Source organism: Manacus candei, unplaced genomic scaffold, assembly GCF_025592945.1.
Source record: "Manacus candei isolate 608988 ecotype Guabito, Panama unplaced genomic scaffold, ASM2559294v1 h1tg000005l, whole genome shotgun sequence".
Lineage (NCBI taxonomy): Eukaryota > Metazoa > Chordata > Aves > Passeriformes > Pipridae > Manacus > Manacus candei.
Genome location: NW_026138053.1, coordinates 5417888 through 5443654, shown reverse-complemented (window position 1 = coordinate 5443654; position 25767 = coordinate 5417888). Strand labels below are relative to the sequence as shown.

The 25767-nt window shown below is 42.0% G+C and overlaps 1 protein-coding gene across 1 annotated transcript in view; it reads right to left on the bottom strand.

The window, feature by feature from the left end:
• Window positions 1-7815, bottom strand: part of ZFYVE9 (zinc finger FYVE-type containing 9) — a 56738-nt gene extending 48923 nt beyond the window's left edge. Inside the window, exon 1 of the mRNA XM_051799420.1 lies at window positions 7652-7815. The gene's annotated coding sequence lies outside the window, so the exon portion shown is untranslated. The remainder of the gene's footprint in view (window positions 1-7651) is intronic.
• Between the last annotated feature and the right edge of the window lie 17952 nt (window positions 7816-25767).

The window sequence follows — 25767 nt, the reverse complement described above, 5'->3', positions numbered from 1 at the left end:
GAACTTTCCTCTTACATTATCTCAACTCATATTAAATGTTCATTTATCTGCATTACAGTGTAGATAGGGAATAAAAAATTACACTGACATTACTGGTTTGCTGGGTATATTTTAACCACGTAACTTTTGTTTCTCCTCCAGCCTACAAGGAGAACTCAGCGTTCACAGCCTCAGTAACACAAATAAGAGGACTTACACAGTGGTTAAGTGTTCAGATGCTATCACTTCTCAAGTGTTGCATCTTTAATCTCCTACAGAAAGTAGGATTATGGGATCATATTGTTCACTTACTATTCTCTATGCTCATATTTAAAATATATATATGTGTGTCATGAAAAATAGCATTTACACAGTAAAGACAAATCCAAAGGACTGTCCTCTGAGGGAAAAGCAAGCTGCTATATGTATTTTAGCAGCAACCTGCTGGGCAATCAGTACCCACACAGCTCTGGAAAAAAACCCCAGAATTACTATGTTATATGAGAAAGATGAGATTAAATACAGAGGGGAAAGCAAGGGAAGAGATACTATGGGGCAAAAAGGATTTACATCTACAGGAAAACAAGATTCTTTCAGTCCACTGATGGTAGAAAAAATGCTTACTAATAAAGTATCTCAAAGGCCTTTGATACATAAAACATAGGATATGATTTAGACTATAAACTCATTCAACTCATCTTCCAGTTGGAAACAAAACACAGTTCTCTCCATCTCCAGATTGTGTAAGAATTTCCCTGCTACTTACAAACTCTAAGGAATCACGAATGAAAAATAAGTCCCAGCCAGCAGAAATGAATCTGGACTTTAGATTCCCCAGTTTCACTTGGAGTGATGGGAGGTCTTTTATCCCTGGACCAGCACGCTGCACTGGTTTAATCCAAGAACCACTGAACACTTCAGAGAATCAGCTTAACCAAACCCAGTTCTCCATCCTCAGTACTGCAGGATGTCAGGCAACATGCTCCTTGGACCTGTGATGTCCTCAAAAGGCAGGTAGGCATTATCCCTACTCAACAGCTGGTGGGAGTGGTGTCACACAGGATACACTTTTCTCTCTCATATCATGCTCATTTAAGAGATCTCCAGCACAGACATCCACCCCTCTTCTGCACAGACCACTGAGGCCCACCTGCCTTTGCTCCTCTAGCACACCTGGAGGAAAAAGTGTGCACCTCTTTAGCACTGCACTTCCCAACCTGGGACAGAAACATTTTGGTTAAATTGATATGCAAAGCTCAGAGCTGCAGAACTTGATGAAGGAATACAAACTGAATTCTGTCAGGTACGTTGGGCAGATGACAGGAGCAGGGATTACCTGTCACCCCCACACACATCACAGAAGTCTCATCTCAGAGATAGAGGATGTGAAGCACACCCAAGGTCACAATGAGGTCTGAGCACCACAGACCAGAGGAACCCACATCACCAGAAACCAACCCATATTTTAATATCTATGACACCATTCTTCAACCTTGCTCTTAAAATCTGACCACTGAAAAAAAGAAGAAATGGAAAAAAAAGAAGGAAGAAAAGGAAACAGATGAGAAAAGTTTCATTGATTAGGTTAAAAGAAATGTAAGAAAAGTACAATTAATAATAACTAAGAAAGAAAACCCTCACAAATCTGAAAACATCTACAACTTTTGTCCTGTAGTATCTTGCAAACTTCCAATAATCTGACTGGCCAACTGCTCAAGCAATAAATTTTATGCATATTTTATGCCAATTCTTGAATTTATAACAACTATATCCACTATAAATTCATAGTTTCATAGTTTCAAATGGCTTGGCCTTTATTTTAGTGTTCCTAAATCAATCTTCCAGATCTCACTTGGAGTGCAAACAGGTAAGTCAACATGTACACTGAGTTCAAAGCAGAGTTTTGACACAATAAAACTGAATGTGGAAACAGAAAAGCTCCTCTAATAGTCGGTGTCATTCCAGATAAAGAAGTTATTCTGCGATTCAGAAAGCTCTTTGATCTTCTTCTTACACTGAACATTTACCAACTCCTTTTAAATGCATCAGACTACTTTTTGGGAAAATGTACCAGTCTGTGTTCATCCACTGTTAATCTGTTATGAATTTGCTCATGTATTTCACCCATATTACTTCCATAAATAAAATTTTAAACTTACAGTAAAATACAAATGTTGTACTCAGAGCACGTTTGTAAAGTTTGAGTTCTATTATTTATAAAAAAGGCTTCAGCATCTCACAGAAGTAAACAAAACCTTTCCAATTACAGTATTTTTACAAATTGCATGAATGCAGAAGTAAGGTTGGTAAGTGCTACTGGGGCGGTTAGAGCACTTCTGTAATTGACAGAGCTCACATGAATCTCTGCTCTAAGTACGGCCTAATTTCAATTTATCACCTGATAAGAAGTGACCTCTGGATTCTTTGTATGCCGGGAAGAGGGAAGGACAGATTCCTCCCAGCTACCACTTCACTAACAACAAAAAGGCACTGAACTGAAGACATGCACTAAACATTTTGCCTTTTTATGCAGGCCCACAACCGCTCTTCGGCAAAATTGAAGTGCAAGAAGTCAATAAGTGAAATTCACACTGAAACATTACAGTCATTATAGTCACAATTTGGTATATAGTATTTGTTTTTCAACTCTTACATGGACAAGGGATTTTTTTTCTCAACACAATGAAAGGCTGAAAACACTTACAGCATCTTTGATGATGCCTAATTCCTCTGTCACTAATGAAAAATAGCTGGAGAAGAGTCCTAAAATAGCTACCAAACTAAATTCTACAACATAGAAGTATTTTCAAACATAGATAATAGCAGAAAAAACAAACAAATACTTTCAGCCTTGTCTGTTATTAGGCTTTAGTGCTTTTTATAACTACTATGAATGTCAGTTCAGCTCCAGTCGGACCAAAAACCAAGGAGAGACTGGTGAAGATCCATTACTGCATTACTTTATAAACAAAGCCATCCCCCAGACCAGGGCTCAGCAGCACTGTCTAAAGAACCAGTTGATGCCTCGAGCCTCCATTAGGGAGCTTTCCACCTTTGTTACTATTTTGGAACCAAACCATAGCAGAAATCCAACAGAAAAAATTTTTAGAAAAATCGTTAACTGGCAATACCATTTCCAAATGTGAAGTCTGATTATACTTCATTAAGCAATCAATCTTTAATAAAAAAAAAATAAATCAAACTTCCTTGTTGATATCGAAAAGGGGGGAGGGGGAAGTATAGAATCAGAAGCAAAATCTATACAAGTAGCATGGTGTGCAATTCTTGACAGAAAAACCTGGAGGATCCTAGCAGAGCTTACTGGAATTTTTCTAGATCTTCAGAGTATTCCCTTAAACACCTGATACTAAATTGACTCCACTGACTCATAGGTAGATGTGTAGCTTCAGTTGTCATCAAAACATCAGAGATATAAGTAATAATTAACATGTATAGCAATAAGACAAAGATATTGGTATATACTCTCTATATAATACAGAGACAGAATACAGAGGTACAGCCACTACCATTATCCGCAAACAATTCCATATGAAAGTTAGTAATTGCTACTTGAGAATATAGAGATAAACAAAAAAAAACAATGCAAGTGGAAATCCGACACTGAAGTCCATGTTTTCATTTGCCCAATGTACACCAGGGACAAAATACGTGAAAAGTTTAATACAGTGACACCAAAACTTCAAAACACAACATATGGTCCAACTGTCACACACTGACATTTCCAAATTATCAAATTTTACATGGAAGCAAAACAAGGGTAAAGTTTCCTGAAGTTCTCTCCTCACTGGCCTTCGTAATGAACACAACTCTCGCCTTAGTTTATACTCAGACTGAAGATACCACACAAGCTATTCAGAGAGCACTCCAGCTCCACACTTCCAACCTGTGGATTCTCTGTGCTTCAGGGACTCCACACCTGTTTTTCACATAGCTTCTCACTTTTTTTTTACCCTTTTTTTTTACTGTGACAGAACTACGTCTGTGCAAAAGTCAACTGACTGGACTTGCTTCTTTAAGGCACCTCTCACTTGAGCAGATCTGGATGAAAGAATAGGGAAGGAACAATTTACCCAATGTTGTCACCCATAAGTTCCTGGCCATACACTGTTTGTCTTCAACCTATGTTTTTAAATTAATTAGATTTCTCTAGTCATGACCCTTATGGATTTCCTCTGCCTTTCCTCTGCTAAGCCTATTTGATGCTGAGGTTGAAGGGCTGTTATTTCTTGAAGAATAAATACCAATATTACACATCCCTGCTTATCCCTTCTAGTAGTACAACAGTAATATAATCACTGATGTAATAATCCAGTAATAATCCAGACTGGAATTTTTCACTGAAAGAATATAAACTCAGCTTAGAAGTATTTCTCGTATTCCACCTGTCTGCTATGGCAATCTGAATAGTAGCACTCCTAAATATCCCAAATTCTGCATGTGTGTGATACAAAAGGGAGAAAACATCATAAAACACATTCAGAAAACAAATACCTGTCACAGACAAAAGCACTGAGTGCGGTATTCCATCAATCCCAACGAAAATGTCCTGGGATCTGCAATGTCTTGCAATTTTCTCTAGAAACTAACATTTAAAAGAGTGACAGAGTTTAACAACCTAAGTATGACACTCATACTCATTCCTTCCCACAAACACTAGCTGAGAAATACATTCATTAAGATTTAACTGAGCAACTTAAAATCTACAAATGTGCAATGTCTAAAAAGAATCTTCTGAGTCAAATTTAAAAAAAGAAATTGTGCTGTCCTTTTGTTTCAATTAAGTGAAACCCAGTCAAACAAACAGTAAGTAGGAAAGTACTTTAGTTATCTGTAAAAACAAAATAATTTATCTCTATAAAACAAATATGATTCTTTATATATAAATTATATTTGTGTGCATTATGATAATGGTCATTTATTTTTATCACACTGATTTTTCAGTGTGCTAATCTTTTGATAACTATATAGCCTGTTTTGTTCGAGTTAGTAGTCAAAAAAGTTGTATGAATATGTATGCTGAATTCTAATTTTCCTGAATTCTAATTCAAGTAGAAACTACTATGTCAACGAAGGATCCTTGATGTAGCTTTTATAACTTCCCATCCATTTACATTAATTGATATAATTTTCCCAGTGTTGCAAGATATAGCCAACACTTGAAGCCAACACAGAAGTAAAAGCTGTTTCTATCACCTAAAACTCGATACTTCCAGTTACTTTCAGTCATTTACTCTTGACTATCTATTTCTTATCGATACAAAAAGCTTTCTAAACCTACAGTATCATTGCAGGGACACATTTCTCAATGTTTCACAGAAACAACTGCAGGGAAAACCAAACATGTCAGTTCACATTTCTGTCCATTTCAAAGTTCAAGTCTCCTAAAGAATCACAAATAGAACTATAAACAGGCCACCTTTCGATTTCTTCAGTCTTTAATCTCAATCACCTTAAAAAAATAAACAGCAGCCTTTATATAAAACTTTCAAAGCAGCCTATGAATATACTGGTGCCTCACAACAGTGTTCTGGAAAAGGTCACTGATTCATCAGCACAGGGACTGACTGCACTGAAACTATTGTCCCTCAACTGATTTTTGGTCAAGAAAGTCACTTTTATTTGGAAGATTCTCAGCTTAGTGCATCAAAAAGATTTTTCTGATCAACAAAACATTAATACACAAAAATCTATTTTTGGCCAACTTTTATCCAAAAGCAAAACTTCATTCTAATCCTTTACCATAATAATTTCCAGGCAATTTTTTATAGATAGCCTGTAGAGCCAAAACCCAGCAAGCTGCTTTCTGCTAAAGCTGGCACAGCTAGTGGACAGACTACAACAGACATTAAAAGCTTATCATTCTTTGGCCACAAGTTTTAATACTGCATCTTTGTTCAGTCTCTACCTTTGTTCCCTGAGACAACCACAGTCAGACTTTATGCCAAACTAAAAAAATTGTATTTCATCTCAGCCTTAGCCCCAGGCCTCAGATCCTGAAATGTGTGTCTTTGAAAGTGTTTAATCCCCGGCCTCATAACTGACTCAGAGCTAACACACAAAAACAACACCCACTATCAGGAGTCAGCACTGCAGTTTTGGGGTGGGTTTCTTCCTTTTTCACACACTAAGGGAGGCCCCATAAAGCAAAGAGAACCAATCAGTGTGTCAGAACATGGTAACTTGTACAGTGTGGATCGGGTCTTCAATTAGAGGGAGGCTTCTTTGAAATTTTAGACCCTTCTTCAGCTTCCATTTCAGATTCCCCAAACCTCTGAAGAGATTTTTAATTTTGTCTCTCTTGGGTCAAGGAGACTGTTCTTCTCATTTTGCATCACATGCTGTAACTTTATAAAAAGCAGCACACTGCTGGGTTCAGGCAGTAACAAAGGATTGTGATGTTGTTTCAACCACTGAAGGTATATCTAAAATTTGGATTCGTTCCACACAATCAAAAATTACTTGCTAATAAAAGTTAATTACAATGTTTTCAGACATTGTGTTGTCAGCTAAATGATGCCCAAAGAAAATATAAGCTTTTATTCTCATAGAGCATCTTTTTTGTTGTTATTATTATTTTACTTGTTTATACAGGGCTCCTTCTAGTTTTGGATTCAGCCTGGACCCAAAAATTGAGGGCAGTGTTATTCAGAAATTCTAACCTGAGACAACCACGCTTAAATAAATAAGATTCACAGAATTCAGTTAACTTTTAATATTGGAACTGAATGAAAATACGTGTAAAAATTACACCCTCTGAAGAACCTCTGTCATAAAATAATAAGGAATATCTTGTCTATAAATAAACAAGACCGTTAACACGAAAATATAAAGTCTATCAATTTCCATCTGCTAATTGTTTCTCAGCCTGGTTAACGAGATAAAAACAATTCTTGAGCCACCCTCTGCCATAGGCACCTATTTAGCCGTAACATTTATAAGCAAGTAACCAGCCCACCTCTGCAAAAAGTCCGACATGCCAAGAGTGCCAGTTATTCTTAGAGTGAGACATGACCACAATTTCACGTAATTAGAGATGTTATAAAACGCATCCCGCCCGCTCTCCCCATCCCCCTTCACCACTACCACCATTGCAGGAGTGACTTGTTACACATCGCGATGAGCAAGTAACATTCCCTGCCCGGGAGAGAGCGGAGATCAGGCCATAAAAAGGGCACGAGATGCAAACAGGGATCCTCCCCTCGCCGGGCCGGCGGCCGCGGCTGCCCGGGAACAGCCTCGCCCTGCCCCGCGCCGGCACACCGGGGTCCCGAGGGGAGCCAGAGCTCCTTCCCCATCCCCGGGATCGCCGGCGCGGGGAGAAAGGTGCCCCGAGCGAGCGGGTCACCCGACCCGCGCGTCCGGGGACGGAGGGGGAACGGCGGGGAGGGGGCTCGGAGGAGCGGGGCGGCCGGGGAGGGCTGGGGAGCGACCGCTGCCTTCCCCTTGGCGGCGTGCGGGGGACAAGGGCGGCGGGGCGAGGGGGCACCCGGAGCCCCCCGGGCCCGCGGCGCTGTCGGCGACACGGCGGCTCCGCGGAGGCGCCGGAGCCCTCCCCGCCCGCGGGGCCTCGCTGCGGGCGGCAGGGGCCTGGGGAGCGGGGTACCCCGGCCTGCCGGGCCCGGGGGCGGCGGGCCGGGTGGCGCTCACTCACCTCGGGAGGCAGCAGGCGCCGCCGGGCGTGCATGGCGAGGGGGATCCCCCGGGTGCTGCCCCGGGAGCGCGGGGGGCCGGCGCGCCCTCGCCGCCGCCAGCCGGGCTCGCTCGCTGCCTCCGCGGCCAAGGCCGCCGCAGCGCCCGGCAGCAGCGCCCCCTGCCCGGCCCCGGCGGCAGCGCACGGCACTGCGGCACCGCCGGGGAGGCGGCGCGGAGCTGCCGCGCCCCCGCCCCGCGCCGCGGGGTCCGCGCCGGCACCGCCGCCCTCCCCGCGCGGGGTCCCGCCGAGCCCGCGGGACCCGCAGCCACGCAAACACACACAGACAGACAGACAGACAGACACAGATAGACACGCAGGGCTGGGGGGCGGCACCGCCGGTAGCCCGGCCGGGGGGCACCCACGCACCACACCGAGGGAGCTGCCCCGCAGGCGGCCGCAGCCGGGGTGTAACGTGACCGTGCACGCCCCGGTCAGCAGCACTCGCGGCTGGGAGCCGTCCGCGTGTTATTTCGCCATTTCGCGTTGAGGACCTTCACCCTCGGAGAGGGACACCCTGAGGGGTGCGAGGCACGGGGCCATCCGCTCACAGGCACGTCCAGCCGTCAGCAAAGAGGGTTCCAGAAATTAGAAATAAACGAAAACACGCCACGCCAAACAACAACAAACGAACGCGCTCGTTCCTCACGCGAGCCACGATGGCGAGCTGACAGGTTATGCCAAACCGTGACTGCGCGCCCGGAGCCTCGCCCGTTCTCTCCAAGAGGAGGCGGCCGCCCATGCCGGGAGCGGGACACTTCCCCGCCTGGCTGCAGGCGCTCGGGAGCTCCAGGAAATGTCACTTCCCGCGCGTGTCTCGGTCCGGCGGGCGCAGGGATTCACAGTGCTGGGCTGCCGTCCCGGACACATCGCGCACCCACAGCCCCTGCCAGGCGCGGGCGGCCTCACCCTTCCCGCAGGAGCGCTCAGAGCCTTAGGAATCCATCACTCCTCGCCTTAGGACCCCCTTGCCTCAGGAACCCTCGCATCTGGGACCCTCACCTCGGGAATGCCTCATCCCAGCTCCCTCTCAGGAAGGGCTCAGGAAGGGGGAATGGGAAGGAGCCGCTGTCCCCTCACCTTCGGGCAGTGCTGTGACCTTCCAGCTGCGGGAGGGCCATGGCAACTCAGGAGGGAGGGAAAGTCGAGTGTGGTGGCTGCTAATGCAGTTGCACAGCCATTCCCTCTTCTCAGGCCTTCACACTTCCAGGCTATCACTTTCCAGCAAGTTAGGCTTCTCCATTAACTTCCCCCGTATGTCAGGGAATACGGTGTAATGAGCCTCGGTGATAAAATCTAAGCCTCCTTGCTCCAAGAGCATCAGCCCATCCCGCTGGAAATGAAAGGGAAGCACTTAATGTTTATTCATTGATTCTGGTAGAACTATGTGCTTTTCAAGCAGAAAATGCAAGATACTCCCAATCAACTGAATCATCAATCCATGGGCAAAGAGCTGAGAAGATAAAAAAATGCTCATCAATCATAGCTGGGAGTAGCATGTTAATGGAGATGGAATTTATTTTCTCCCATAAAGCATTCCCTGTTAACCCTAACTTGCTCTCTCTTTAGCAATTAGTGGTGTCATGCTTGTGAAGCACAGATGAGGGCTTCAGATTGGTCCAATACACAATTACCATCCTCAAAACAATTCTCATGAAACACCTCAGACTGCTAAACACACAGTATGCCTGGCAAACAAAAAGGAAGTAAATTAAAGGGTGAGTGACATAACACTCTGTACCCTCTGGCCAAATGCGTGCAAGCACGTAGGTTTGCCATCTACAAAAGTCTCACAGAGGCATATCACTATCATAATTTTGTTCTACTTTAATCCCTCTGGATGCAACCATCCATTGGAATGTTTTCTCACCAAACACTGAGAGGTTTTTCCTGAAGGATATTATAACTGGCTGTTTTGCAAGAGTGCTGTCACATGAAAGCATGCAAAACAGGAGTTAGGAGCAATGGGAAACATCTCTGTGAGTTAAGGTGATGGAACACGGTCTCATTCCCCATTGCTTCTGGGTATCTTGGATGCCACATGACTTGTTCCTAATGAAGAAGTATCTAGAGGAGCAGCAAACTCCACAACACCCACATTGCTGCTCCAGGCAGTTGTGGTACCAGGCACCTCAGCTTAATGCAGGCAGATTGTCCATCCTGTGTTCTCGCTGTGCTCCCTCTGCAACTGTCCCAAGAGGAAACATTTCACTAAGGATAGTGAGAAACACTATTCCAAACCAAACCAATAATTTTTATCCCAAGCCCCAGCAAAGTTGTAAGATGTGGACCATGACCTTTTACTTGGCACATTCAATGCTAGTGTCAGTTACAAATTCTCCAAGAAGTATCTTCAGCTCTTCCATGTCCCTGATCCTTTACAGCATCACCATAAGAAATCACACCCAATAGTTTCCCACATGATAGCACAGACATTTGGTACTGAGTTTCCTACCACTTTTCCCAAGTATTTTACCATCTTTCCACAGCTCTTTAGGAGAAGCTACCAAGGAAAAGGTATAAAGAAGAGCATATAGAAAATGATATTCCAATTTGCAAAAGGCAGGGATCTGGAAAACAGGTGAGAAGATCAGTTACAAAGGTGAGGGGAAGCTCTGAGGTGCCCTGGTTGAAGGGAGCAGCAGAGAGTTACAGGCTCAATACAAAGACATACACTCAATACAAAGACAAAACTAGGAGTTCCAGGGAATTGATATGGGATTCAAAATGATTCAAGAGTAATCTTTGAACAACAGAGTTAAGAACAAATAAGAGGATTTTTTAACTACTTGGTGAAAGTTGCAGAAACTTGGGGGAAAAGGAAGCTTAATGAAAGCTTCACTCTCTTCCTAGGTGGAAAGAGTAGAATGTTTAACAACAGTGTAGGAAAGGCAGAAGAACTCAAGAACTATTTCTTGGGAAAGAGGCAGATGATATACAAATACCATGTGATGATGATGAAATACATTCCATTACAACAAGCACTGAGGAGGATGTTAAACAGAAGCTAATGAAGTTGGGCATCAGCAGATCCAGGTAACTTGCATCCAGAAGTTTTAAAAGCACTGGCACAGAGTATCTTTAGACCATTAATGTTGATTTTCAATAAATCTTGGAACACTGTTAAAGTTCCAGAGGACTGGATGAAATATTGTCCCAATATTTTAAAAGGGTAAACAAGGTGACCAGGGTAATTAGGACCTGTCAGACTGACAAGAATTCTCAGTAATATAATGGGACATTATCTACATTACTTGATTAAAAAATAATTAAAGGATGGAAACACAATAAATGCAAATTAACGTGGAAAATAAATCTTGCCAAAATAATTTGATTTTTTAATGGCATTACAAATTTGGTTGATGAAGGTAAGTAGGTTTGCAAAACATTTGTTCTGGTAACTTGCAGCATTTTAATTAAGAAGTCAAAATGATACAGACTCATCACAGCACATATTAAACTGCTGAGACTCTACCTAACTGACAGTTACAAAGTGGGGAAATAAGAAGGCATCATCAAAGAATGTGTTTCTGGGTCCTCTGGCAATTAGTTCTATGCTGTATTGAATTGATATTAATGGCTCTAAGGAAACAAAATAATCACTTACAAAGTTTGTAGATGATGTAAGCAATAGGGATTCATAAATAACAAGACACACTGTAAAGTAGCTGAGACAGCTTGATAACAAGTAATATGCATTTCTGTAAAGCCAAATGTAAAAACATGCAGCAAAGAATGAAGACAGTGATTATAGGATGAGAAAATTTGTGCTTTACAAGTTAATGCTCAAAAACCTGGAGAATCATCACATATAATCAGAGGAAAATAAGCAGGTGGTGTGGTGCTGTAGCCAACAGGCCAATGCAGTCCTTGGGTTTATAAAGAGAATAATGTAGAAAGATGTCTGTATTTATTTTTCTGGTACTAGTTCCAGTGCTCCTGAAGTCTGATATCCAAATTCCTTAATTCCTTAATAGAAGGGGGAAAAAAGATGGTTCAGAGAAGATGAATAAGAATGAATTAGATTGAAAGTGAAAATGTTCAATCTATTTCAGTGTCAAAAAAAAAGGTGAAGGGGTCACTCAATCACAGGTTCTAAGTACTTCCAAAATTCAGTGACTGTATTCAGCTTCTCAGTAAGGTCTTCTACCAGGGAAGGTAATTAATCACTGAGACACTTTAGAAAGGGACAAGTTAGATTTCCCAGCACTGGAAATGTCAAAATCAGGTGACTGTAAAAACTAAATTTTAGCAGAAGCAGGAGTTCAGTGCTGTAAGTCTGCTCCCCATGAGACAGAGCTCTGTGAGCATAGCTGTGGATTCCGTTTGCTCATCTATGCAGAACTCAATTTCCTTGGGCACTAAGAAGTAACAACCTGTCATCCCTTTCAGCATCATCTGACACAGCTCATGTGCTCCTCAGCACATGATGGGAGCAGCCGTGGGGATGGCAATGTTTACACTGGTTGAAGGGATGGGTGGACTTGTTCACAGAAGGCAAAGCCTTTGAAGCATATTGCATGCCAAGAGAACTTTTCTCACTTGGGAAGTCTGAGACATACATTGCTGGGAGCTGGGAGGTTACTCCTGACAAATGTGACTGTATGATTAAACTGCTACTAAACTCTTCCTCTGGCATCTGCTTCTGGCCACTCACATGCAGGATACTGATCTTGTGCCAAGCAGTCTCTCAGGTCCACACCAAAGCTGATCCATGCCTGATCTCGGAACAATGGAGTGGGAATTTTAGCAGGAGCAGAGAATAGATGACTGATAATAGACATAGGCACAGGAGAGGGCAAGAACCAGGGGAGAGAAGAACTGGAACACTTAATATTAGAAGGTCAAAGACTGACTTGGGTAGGGAATTGTATATAAGGCTCTGGACCTCTCCAAAATCTGTCAGTGATGGAAACATTCAGGATTTTCCCAGTTTGATCTGGTACCATCAAACAATTAGGAAACCTTGCAGCAAAATGTTCATTACTTTCCCGATGTGGTTCCTGAGACAGGTGCTCAGTCTTCTACTGATATGTAAGCTCTCAAGTGGGAAAGGCCTCTGCTGTGAACCTAAAGGGTCCAAACCTCTTGGATGACTGAAGCTTTTATTAGCAGTTCCATGGAAGAAAATGTTGGCTTCTTTTTGCCATGCAGTTGCTAAGGACTGCCTGCACACCACACCGACAGAAACGGTACTGTAAGTATTCATTACTAACGCCATTGATGGGGAAGGGCTTGGTGATCATTTAACCAGCTTTTGTTGTAAAAAAACAACCCCTCCTTGATAACACCCTTAGAAAGGTGCGGTGACGAAGTTTGCAATGTTGTGGCTTTGCCCTCTAGTGGCTGAGAGACTGGCCCAGCTCCTGTGCTGTCTGTCTTAATACACCTTGATTACCTCATCAGCCTCGGATCTTTGATTTTTCTAAATTTTGTGCAGACTTCATCCATTACACTCAAGTACTACCTGCACCAGAACAATGTGAATCAATAAAATCCTCAGCTTAATATCCTCAGAATCCTATATTAAGGTTAACTCAGTATTAGTGAGTCATACGATAAAGCCACTAATACATGGGCACTTAATTAATCTATGATGCATTTTCCACCAGATAGGACTTATTCTTAGGAGTAAAAAAAAAAGATTGCATTGTAATCCTTTCCAGCAGTAATCTCAATAGGCTGTGCGTTTAAAAGGGGGCAACACTTCCTTACTGTCTGTGCTGGCTAAATCTTGAAATATCCATCACTTTTCTCTCCAATATTCCAGACACTGGCCCAGAGGGTCTAAGAGATCTGTGTCTGTATCTGTTTTAAACTTATGTGGGAACTTGGGCAAGGGCTTTGGACTTCAATTACATCTTGATTCTTTTCTTTTTCTCTCCCTCTGGCACGCATTTTAAATTATTAGCCCAAGCTTAATAAAGAAATAACACTTATTCCATTAAATTGTTTGCCTTCCTCTTCCCCTCCCTCCTTCCCATATCTTTACGATCTCTTGGCCAATTTCTGCCACAGATGAAAAACTGATGTTTCAAAGGAAATTTAGTTCTTAAAAGTTTTGTGTCAATCCATGGTCAGACACAGAGGGGCCGAGCCAAAGCCAGTCCAACTCTGCTGGTACATACTGAGTGTGGCAGCAGCCACTTTGGTAATCAGTGTCTGCTCTGGCCTTGCAGAGGATGTGGAGGAAGCTGAGGTTGTTGTGGGAAGAGGGTTGTTGTGGACATGGCAGGGCTGGGGTGAGTGCAAGGAAGGGATCAGAGGGTGGCACAAATCCATGGGCAAACAACGGCTATTTTTCCAATACTCATAGGACAACTTTTCAGGGGTTGTTATTTGGACTTGATATTTGAGAATGAGATGTGATGCTCAGGTAATTTGAAAGCCCCTGTTAAGCAATAAGGCCAATTACAGGATTAAGTTAACAAGAAAACAATAAGCAACTGGATCATTTAATTCTTACTGTTTATTTTTTTATTCATCTGTGTTTGGAAGCCCTGGAAATGCTTAAGTACCTTTTTGATTACATTCCTGTTCTGGCCAGAAGATGGAAATACCTTCAATGAATACTCATGGGGTTCAAGTATTTGTGAGAGTGTTCCAGATGAACATGTCTGTGCTCAGTAACAACAAACTCGCCAGGATTTGGAATCGGGAGAAACAGGTTCTTGTTCAACTCTTTGCTGACTTGCTGGGTGACATTTAACCCGCCTGATCCTCTCTCCTCTGTGTAGTAGAAGTAGTTATATTTACAGCATGAGTAAGAGTTCCATGAGACCTTAGGAAGGTCTGTGAAGCCACTTGGAGAGTCTCTCATGGGAAGTGTTATTATGATGATTACATGAAAAGCTATCATTTGGAAGATATGAAATCATCACCTAAATATGTGCTTTCTGGTTCAACGAAACAAAAGAACTTTGAGGTTCAAAAATGAATGGGAGTTTGAGACAGTAACTCCATCTTCAGAACTTCATCTTCCTAAAATGCTGACAGATGTGTTTTTAGCATTTGAAGATCTAAAAGTAACTTACAAATAGTTGAAACCTGCTAGTTGCCTCGTGAGGATTCAGCAATCTGCTCCCCATTGCTCAAAAAATGCCTTTCAGAGTTTGTACTGGAATTGTAGACCTCCTGATTTTGCATCCTATCTCATGTTTATTGGGATGTCACGGGGCTGTGGTATTATTTAATTTCCTCAGTCATATAAAACTCTTCCAAAGAGAATAGTATTCCAGGAGTAATGTTGGCACTGTGCCAGAGGATGGTGGATTGAGAATTGTGACTCTCATTGTTTAGATAAAAGTCATAATTTGTGCCAGTTTGGTCTAAAAAAAATCTGCCTTAAGCATGATACATTGGTGAGGAGGGAGGGACCAGCACCCCTCACTACTTCCAGAAGGAAGTTTCTAAGTTCTTGACAGCCCTTTCTAAAAAGCCATATTCACTTTTCCATACATCCCACCAAGGTATTCATGCTTCATGGCCCATAGGAAACACAATGGTGAAGAATGGGTGATTTTTAAACAGAGATTCTCCAAAACCAGACCAACTGTGAGCCTACAAGGGAGCTTACAAGCTCATGAATAACAGACTCAGGCATTTGTGTGGGCTTCAGTGAACGTCCTCAGTGCTTGGTGCACTCACTCCTAGAGGCAAGACTTAGTCAATATGTTGGCTGGGGACAAACTGCATCAGACACAGCAGAAAGGAATTCCACCAGCAAACAGTAGCACAGAGGATGTTTTGTGGAGGATTTTTCAATGACTGTTTTTGCGAACAGAAATCCACTCCCTCGAATGTCAACACTTCAGATGCAAGGAAAATTCTAAGAACAAAACAATTTTAGAGAAATCAAAACACTACAATTCAAACTTGACTCAATTTTAATTATATACAGTGCAAAATCTACTGCTGAAAAATCAAATCAACATAGGTATTATTAAATAACCCATTATTATGAATGTTGAAGTGATATCTTCTGATGAAGTCTTTTGTTTCTTCCAACATAACTATATTCCATGACCAAAACAGCTGTCAGATTTTTTTATAGATTCAGTATTCAAATGAAATAAATCAGCTCATTCTTGTACCTAACTAATATAAATGGATACACAGTTTATAGGGAAGAACATCTAATCCTTTTTAAATCCTGTTTTAATCTGTGACGTTTTGTAGCAGTGAGTTCCATGAACTAATTGAGGTACTTCAAAAATATATTCTTTCATCAGATGTAAATGCCCTACTGCAGAATTTAACTTAATGCCCTTCGATCTTCCTCTATACAATCCTTGATTCTGTTCATTTCCACTACGTTCCTTCTGATCCTTCTTTGTTCTGCGAAGGTTGTGACATTTTCTATTTCTCTTTAATCACAAGTTTCTCTGCAGCATGAGTGCTGGAGCAGGGGAAGGCAGAGGATGAGGGACAGCTGGAGCAGTGAAGGCACACAATCTGCTTGAAGCTCATAGTTTCTGGTGGAAGTAGGAAATACGTTTCAGAAAAAGTTTTCAGCCCAAGTGTAGAGTTGACAACGTCTATGATCATGCAGTTACATACTTCCAGTCTGGTTGGTTTTGTTGTTTGAGGGGCTTTTTTTTGAGGATGTAAGACAACAAAAGTATAGACCTCCATGTATAGTATCTTTTTTTCTTTCAATGCTCATGAGAAGGGTTTGATCTAATATGTATGAGTGTAGTCTTTAGGTCTTCTTAGATTCAAAGGGTTTTCTTTTGAAAGGAACTGAAACTTCCTTGAAAGGAAGTGATAGATGTAGTTGGATCATTGTTATCTTAAGCATTTCCTGTCTTTGTTGTGCTAGAGATAAATGAATAGCTGCTATCCATAGACATGCCTGACTCTCTAGCTCTGGTTAATGTTTTTTTGTAATTAAACCATTCAAGGAGTGATTGAGTCCAACTCCAACAAAAGGGATTTTATTCTTGAAGGAATCTGGCAGCATCACTTCTGCAGGCAACACTGTTGCCTTATGGCTTGGCTTATCTGCTGCTGGCATCCTGGGCTTTTCCTCCCTACTCCTTCTTAGTGACAGTGGGTGCAGTGGGCATCAAAAACACCATCCTTTGTGCAGAAAATACTTCAAGCTGCCTTTGGAAGGAGAGAGGCTCACACACCTGTGCTGCAGATCGCAGGCACATCTTCCTTTCCCCTTAAATAATTCAAGAATATGTTGCTCAGGTTTAACCACACTTGAAAGAGGCAACTGGTGACTGCCATAGAAGGTCACAAAGGACCGCCACTGCTGAGGGCAAGGAGAGGGAAGGAGCCACTCCAGTAGCTTTCAGCAGCAGGTGGCTGTCACTCAGACATACACAAGTCTAAAATCCTTTGTAGGGTTATTTCTCCTCTCTCAAAACTGCCACAGGGAATACAGTGCCCACACCTCAGGGAAAAGGTGTGATGGGGGCAGGTTAAAAAACATGGGCTCCTGCTTTCATTAGTTCTTTGAGCAGAAAACGGTTCACACACACACACACAGAGGTTTAAGTACACCCCGAAGTATTCAAGGCATTAAGGAAAATCCAAAGCATCTTGTTCATTTCAATTACTTCTCCACCCACATTCTTCATTGAATTAAAGGATATCCTACACACTCTTTTGTTTCACTTATTCCCCAAAGATCGTTTCATCGCACACCCAGCAAAGATCTTCAGCATATTCATAGTAACGTCTCAGTCACGGCATTCAGCATTCTGATGTTCCTGGCACAAGGGATGTTATTAAAGGATTGAAGAGATGAATAGATGGCAGATCTCCCCAGGGCAGCACATCAGAAAATGGACATCAAAAGAACCTGGCTCAAAATGTAGTGGGTATTACTGGCTCCTGGCAAATCCCATTAATTTCTGAACAGTAACACTGTCAGGCTGCGTTAGGGACATGTCTCTCCTGGAATACCTCCATAAAACTATGTTTGCTTACCCAGTAAAAGCACTCCCATTTCAACACCCGCCCCTCTAGCTGAAGACAGTATAATCTTCACTAGCCAAAAGTATTTTGGGCCAAATCCAAATCCAATCTTACTCAAATCATTAGCAGTATCCGAAGGCTCAGGCTCTGTAGCAATCAATATTACCTTTATTTTCTCCCGTCATTTCTCATGAACCCATCTGGACTGTCCTGGAAACTCCGCAGATCTCCGAATGTGTGATTTGCTCCTACAGGATGTGTAGGTTGTCACATATTGCACCTCATCTTCACAGACCCCAACAGGATGACAGGCCACAGTCTGGGACAGGAAATTTTTTTAATTTCTATTTCCTCTTTCACCAAGAATTGGTTGGAATTTATTGTCTTATAGCTATTTTGAACCATGAGCAACAATTCTTGAGTAGGCATTGAGGAAGGAGAAGGACATATACTGACATGATGTCACCACCTGAATTATTCTGCTGAGATATAAAAATAGTTTGAAAAGCAGCACGGCCAAAATTACTATATCATTTAATTACACCCTACTTTCATGACAGGCCATCAGTTAATTAAGAGTGTCAAAATGCTGAACTGCCTCCAGCTTCTACATGCTTTGCAAATGACATGGAAGTCATCTTTTTAAATAGCAACAGCTTAACTGAAAATGGAAAACCCATAGTGAAAAATGAGGCAGTCAGCTGAGCTGACATGAAATTCCCCACACCATAAATTCACTAGGGAAGACAGTTATAACCCATTTAATTTACTCTCTGAAGATCATGTTCACATGACAATTTCTGTGTTCTGAAATTGGTATAATTTTGAAGTGTTATAGAACAGGAGCCTTAAGTGCCTGTGGTCATTACAGGCACACACAGGGCCTGGCTCCAGCACTGGCACCTTCCCTCCAGGCTGCTACAACACAGGCAACTATGAAACAGGAAAAAGCTTAGAAAAAGGTTTTTTTCCTTCAGAAATAAGTCACCTTCACTGGTTCTCAAGTACCACATATGACACTAGAGAAAATTCTCTGTAGAGGGATTTATGTTTCAAGAAACTTGGAAAATGGTGGAACTGGTTTACCCATTCATAATACCTGATACCAAATCCCTCATTCTGTTTATAGGACAGTCTTCTAAAAGAAATGACTTTGTATAAATTATATAATAGTTCTATGTAAACTGTAGCACAGCAAAATAAGAAAAAATTCGAAAGCAGACTGGATGGAAAACTCCTGCCTGAACTGAGCACCAAAGGGTAAGAACAGTACCCAACTGCAGAAAGAAGTCAAATATCTTGAAATTAAACCCCTCTCCCTCATTCTCCCTTCAGTAACGAGGTGGTTCTTTTATTGGACAGCCAGAAAGAAAAGTTCTGTTTAGTTGGTGTGATTTTCCTTTTCCTCCAAGGTAAATGAGTGCTTCACACTGGAAAAAAAACCCACCTGGTGAGCAAACATCTCCCTCTATAGTTTGCAAAAAGCTGAGCATCTAATAATGTCTCTTGGTCGAATGAGGGAGCCAAGCTAAAACTGAGCCAGAACTTTGTCCGGTATGGCAACACAGAAATGGATACCTCAGAGAGAGGGCTTGAATAGGAAGGACAAGGTTACAAACAAGAAAGATGAAAATTTGGCAGAATTGTGGCAGGCTCATGGCTCTGTGACTGTGGCAGCGTGCAGGTGATTAATGAATTTGGGGTTGGGGAAGACAGACAATTTCAAGATAATGTACATGTGGGACAAAGGGGAGTTCATTAAGCCTGTAATTTATGTAATAGGCAAAGGCTTCAAATACTAGAAAGAATGAGCTTTCTAAGCTGAGTTCAAAGCACTCCCTACTACTAAAGACTTTGATTGAGAAAATATTTCAGCTTGGTAAAAATGCCATTTAGTAAACAAGGATGGTTCCCTTTGCCAGGATGACAAACATCTCAATGCAACTTTCACAAAATGGTGATTATTAAACAATTTTATGTCTGCTTCAAAGGGAATATAAGTGGGATGGATTCTGTTGTCCATGTCCTGCTGGGACACTACAGTCATTTCTGTAAGGAAGAATCCCTGACCCCTCTAAGTGGACTTTACTGCCATTCATAATTACTGAAAACCAGTTTCATTCATTACACAATCCCTGTGGAGGTTTAAGGGAAAGGGTTGTCTTTCATTCTGTTTTTTTTACAGAAAATAATGTAACAAGGAATTAGTATTGAGCAAGGCCCGTGACACGATACATTGATGCAACACTAATGGCAACTGTGTTCTTCCCTTACCTTCAGTGTTTAATAGGCAATCCCTGAGATTCAAGTATTAGCCCAGCAATGGCTGGAATGGCATTGGCTACACTCATTTCCCCTAATGGTAGAAAATATCCCATCAGTTGCAGCTGCACTGGCTTAGCAAATGCTTCACATGCCAGCCTGTGCTGTGTTCCTTATTCAAAGAAACATACCTAAAATTCCCATTTGCCAGGTGTTGAAGATGGACTGGATGAGCCTGGAATCCCACAGACACTGGAATATGGCAGGAGGTTGGAACTACATGACCTTTAAGGTCCCTTCCAAACCATTATGGTTCTGCATTGAGTCAAAAAAACTGAATGAAAGAAGCAGTAACATCACTGGTGTTATGTAAAGATCTGGCTGAATAGTCACTCACTCTTCCAGGTAGGTGTGCCTGCTGCCCCAGCAGTTCATTTTTCTTTCACTAATACATATGAGGGGGGGAAAAAACCCAACCACCCAACATACCAACAAAGAAAAAATCCACAAAACACATGCTCACCTCGACTGTGTCATTTATTGAGTCAGCAGTGCTGGCAAACAGGGAATGGTTCAGACTTACCATCACAGACAAACCCCACCACCACATCCCAGGAAGTGTGCACATGGAGACAATGGGGTCACAAGTACACACACTGCTCCTGCTTGTCCCAGGAACTCCATGGCTCTGCTTGACCCTTTCTGTTCTCCTGGCCATGTTTTGCCTTTGCAGCAGTGTGGCAACTCCCCGCTCGAGCAAAAGGACACTGCTTCACCAGGTGTAATTAGGCCTACAAAAAAACCCACCCCAGGCTTATTTATGACTTGCTAAATCACACAATTGAGATTTTGTGGAGTGCTGTGAGTCAGACACTTGGGAAGGCCTGACCAGCTCTTTCCTCAACATCTCAATGAGACATGTTTGTATGTCGTTCAGGTTTGTCCCTCAGTCAGCTGAATGCTCCGAGTTTGCTAAAAAAGCCTGGTACCTCATTTCAGCCAGCCAGAACCCTTGCAAACAATTTTGACTATGATGCAGAATTAAATAGGGCAGAATAAAAGTATATACATCAGGAAGCTGCTTTCTTGGAGAGGAGGGAGAGAAACAAAAATGCTCTTTGGCATCTTTGAAATCTGCCCTTTATTTTGCTTTTACCAAACCAGAAAGACATCCTGAGTATAAAACTTGCAAATGTTTCTGCTTTAACAGGATTACTTAACTATGGTAAGAACAACTGTTAAAGCTTGTTTTTATTGTCCAAGCAGACAATACATGTAATTCCTCCCACAGCAATTTTTCATGGGACTGCTTATGAGGGCAAGAATAGTTGAGGACAAGCACTTAATCACCTCTCTCCTATCTTGGTTTATCTAAGTGTTAACATAAAAGGGTGAGAATTGAAGGCACATCTCATACAAATTTTAACACAGATTAACGTCTCAGTAGAGGAACTAATAAAAAGAATTGCTCACCGTATTTATTCAATGCAAGCGAATTCTTGTTCTAGTTCATTTGTTCTTTCCTGACAAATACTTGCCATCCTGAATCATAATGAACACGAGGGCCCAAGCAGTTTAAAAGTAGCAGCATACTGTGCTGTCAGTCCAAATTCAACAGTTCTGGTTCTCAGACAATACTCACAACAGCTACAGAGAAAGGAAGATGACAAAACAACCAGTCACAAAGCAGAGTGCACTTGGAATACATTCCTGAGGATGGTACTGTGAGCCATTGAGGAAATGTAGGTATAAGACACCTAAACCTTTTATTACAGCTTATTGCAAACTCATGGAGTGCTTGTGCAGATTAAAAGCATTAAGAGTGTGTGCATTTTTCACGGAAAAGTTTCCATCAGTTAAGATGCTAATGACGTGTGTCTGCTTGCAGCCAAAGAACGAGCAAGCTCCTTCCCCCAGTTCTCAGTGACCCGGACTGCATTATAAAAATAAAAATCCTCTATAATTTACAAAATCATCAGGGTAGAACATGTATACCACAAGAAACAATGGCCAGATTATCCCTTCAAATTTGACTATAGCCTTTAAAAGAAAAAGAGTGGCTGGAATGTTTTTATGGAAAACCCATTTCAAGGTTCTCAGGAGAACCAAGCTGGAAAAAATCACCATGTAATGGGATAAACTATTACAATTTCAGGGCTGTAAGTGGCCAACATGATTTCTCAGTGCATGCTGCCAATAAAAGCAACCCTGCAACTCAAAGGGCAGGAGAAGAGTTAGAGGCAACAATATCTCTGTGTTCAAAAGTTAATAATTTACAACAACACAGAAATAAAGTGGTTGAGAGAAAGGTGACACAAAAAAGACTAGAAAATGTAACACATTCCCTGTTTTTCAGAAGACCAACATCACTTTTGTTTCAAAATAGAAGTCTCAGCAAATTAGCCAAACATCCAGCAGGAGATCATGAGAAAACATGGTGTCTTTCAGTGGAGCTGAGGAAGCAGGCTGTGGGAAACTTAAGACATACAGGGGAAGAAATCCTTATTCAAAGTAAAAATTATTTTAGGCCCTATTTGCTTTCTTTCAGAAACAGCAAACATGCAAAAGTGTCACTAATTACAACTGTCCATCACACAGAGCAGAGTCTCCAGCAATAGAGCAAGAGTTTCAAAATGAACAGAGCAGAAGCTTTAGTTGCATCATTATCCCTGGAGACTCTAACAATGCTGTAAGCAAGTTACAGCTATTTTCAATTCAACACCACGTGCCAGAACCCATTTGAAACCAGATCTTGTCACAAAAGTGGAAATTCCTTATTAAAGATCTCGGCAAGTAACTTAAAAAGTGATTTTCAGTGAACAAGAACCTGCAGGATGAATCAAAACTTCAACAGCTTGCTGCAATAAATCAGCATTCATCTAAACAGAGACATGCAAAATGGGCTCAGAGGAAGGCTGTGGAGCAGAGGGATGGCTGGAGCAGAGGATGATAGGGCACACTGAGGTCACATGCTGCAGTTTATCAGCCCATGGTGCAGGCAGTGCCTGTGTCTCACAAGGCTCAGTGAACTGGTCTGAGCCCTTGTTTCACAATGTCAAGTTTAGAAACATGCTGCAAGTTCCAGTATCTGACCACATGGTCACCAATACAGCAAATCCTTCCCTTTCCCCAAACTCAGTAGGATCCTGGCAGCAGCAGCAGCACAGGTTTGCCCCCAGTCTTGCCAAGCCAAGCCTCAGCAGCAGAGGCAGCAGCAGCAGAAGGGCTGAAAGGCCAGTTCAGTGCAGCCTGGAGGCTGGTTGCTGCTGCCCATCCCCACTGCCCAAACAGAGCCTGCAATCACTGCCCCTCACCCTTCATCTCACACAGACTGAACACTGCCTGGCAGGGGGTGAGCAAAGGACATGAGAGGAGCTCCAAAGCTACAGCTTCAGAGCAAGCTGGTCCAGCTGACCTCAGGCATCAGCTTGAGAAAGCAAAGGAAGGGGAAGACTGCCCCATTGGCAGCAGAGAAGCCAGAGATTAGTGAAAGCTTTTCAGAGAACTTCACTCTTGGTATGCATAGGCCTGGTAACCTGATGACAATCAGCTGAGGTTTTAAGTCTTCACTTACCTGTATCTGGTTATAATTTGCATCACTCGGAAATTCCCAGCTTCACACATGGCCTCAAAATGAGATCTGCTGTTCTCAAAATGGAGTTTGTGCCACATTTCCCAATATCTGTGGAGAGCTGGTCTCAGCACTGGCTCTTCTTTGTCAGCTAAGTTGCATTAAATATAATCTAAAAATATATTAAATATTTTCTAATATTACCTTTCGACATAAGCAGTTACTATAGCTGCCTCAAGGGTGGTGCAAGGGAGGGCAAGAGGTTGCTTAACTCCTTTTATTCAGCTGGGACACGTGCACTGAAAGGTCAAAGGGCCTTGGAACAGGATTTTTTGTTTCAATGTTTGCCTCAGCATCAATACTTAATCAAAAATATCAAAACAGCTTCAAGAACTCAAATGAGCAGATAATCTCCTTTTACTTCAAGGAGGCAACTAATTTAGCTTAGCTACAAAAATCTACCTGTAAATGCAAAGTTCAAGGAAATGCCACCCAATATTTGAGGATCTGTCAGACACCATTTGTCAAGAAAAAACAGCATCTGAGCAAGTTGTGGGCCTGATGTGTAGTGAGAGGGTGTTCAATAGTACTGACAGCCCACTGAATACCGTGTGTTTATTATGTAGAAGTAGCCTTTTTATACCAATTGCACAGAGATGTAGCTCTCTTAAGAAACATCCACTTTGTGTTCAATTATTTACAAAGTACACAGAGGAGGCAGAGCAGTGCTGGAATAAAGGCAACCCAAGGCACTGGAAGATGTACAAGTGTTATTTCTTGCCCAGCACAGAGCTGGATGTGAATGAAAGCTTAATTCCCAATAACCCTGCCCTAGGAATCAACCCAAGCTTCCACCCAAACATACCAAGACAACTGATTTTAGAATTAGTCTCTTTGCTTGCTCCACTTGGCTACCTGAATTCTTGATTGACACTGCAGCCCTCATGTTCCTGAATAAATCCATTAAGTTCTTCAGTGTCTGCAAAGAGGTCATTGAAAGTGAAGAATAAAAAAACATTACTTGATGGGAAAGCAAACAGTTGAAGGTGAATAACCATTCTCTGCATTTCTGCTATCACTCCTGCAAAGCTGCTGTGGCTGCTGTTGTGATGTGCTTCTGTTCTGCATCACTTCATTTGCTCAAGTACAAAACATGGATCATTGAATTAGTGAAATCTGCATCTCCAAAATAAAGTCTGTTCACTTTGCTGAAGAAACCAGTATTGTCTTCAAGTAATAAAACCAAACTGATCTGAAGTGCCAGTGGAAGAATTCACTCACTCACCTTCACCTAAGGAGCAGTTTGTTCAGCCCCTCTGTACATCCCTACCATCTGGAGCAGCACACTCTGATTCCAGGGAACATTAGGAGGATCCTTCCTGGACATTCCTCAGGAGAGGCTTGAGTTCATCTCTTACATACAGCACAGCTTTACTGTGCTGCTATAGCTTCTTCAGTTCCTTCCTGACACTGGTAAATCAACATACTGCTCGGTAATTAAATCAGCTCTAAGACCTCTGGATCTCATCTTGTACACACCAAATGCAAAACATTACTTGTGAAGATCCTGACAGAAGGGAGCGCATAGCAACTCCTTGTTCCCATGGGAAGCTGACAAATACGAGCAAGTTATCAACATATTTCAGTTTCAAGCCAAGCAAAGAACATTTTCATGTTCACTTTTGTGTGGGGAGTTTTTATTTACCAACACTCCCTGAAACTACTTTTAATAACCCTGCATTTCCATCAGCATGTACAAGCACTGTTTGTGTTATACCATGAATAAATACAAAGAAAAAAGAGTTTTTCCCACAACAGCCTTGATGGGCTACTTTTAATTAAAATCAGTTTAATGATTGATAAGCTCTAGTATTTCCAGCAGCAAATCGTAAGTGGTTGACTGTTTCCAGATACAGTGAAAAAACTGAATAGAACTACATAAGCTAGCATAGTTAGTTTACTGGTTGTCAACATAGGAAAAACTGAGGGTTTAACACATAAATTGTCATGACCAAGAGCAAAAAACTAAGTGAGTATTTTGGAGGAATTAGAAAGTTCAGCTATATAAACTTATGGAATCATTGTTTCCAAGGCTTACTTTTAATCTCTCTCAAAATTACTTTTGACATACTTCCTACATCAGAAACCAATGAGCAGGAATTTTCAGTATCTGATTAGTATTTAGGAAGGGGATGTCCCATACATCATCTCAGTACAGTTGCTACTTTGAAAGGGTCTTTGCTCACGCCTCTCAAGCAAATGGAAGAACACTGCAAATACCTGTTGCTTCGTGTCCTTCCTTTACTGCTTGGGC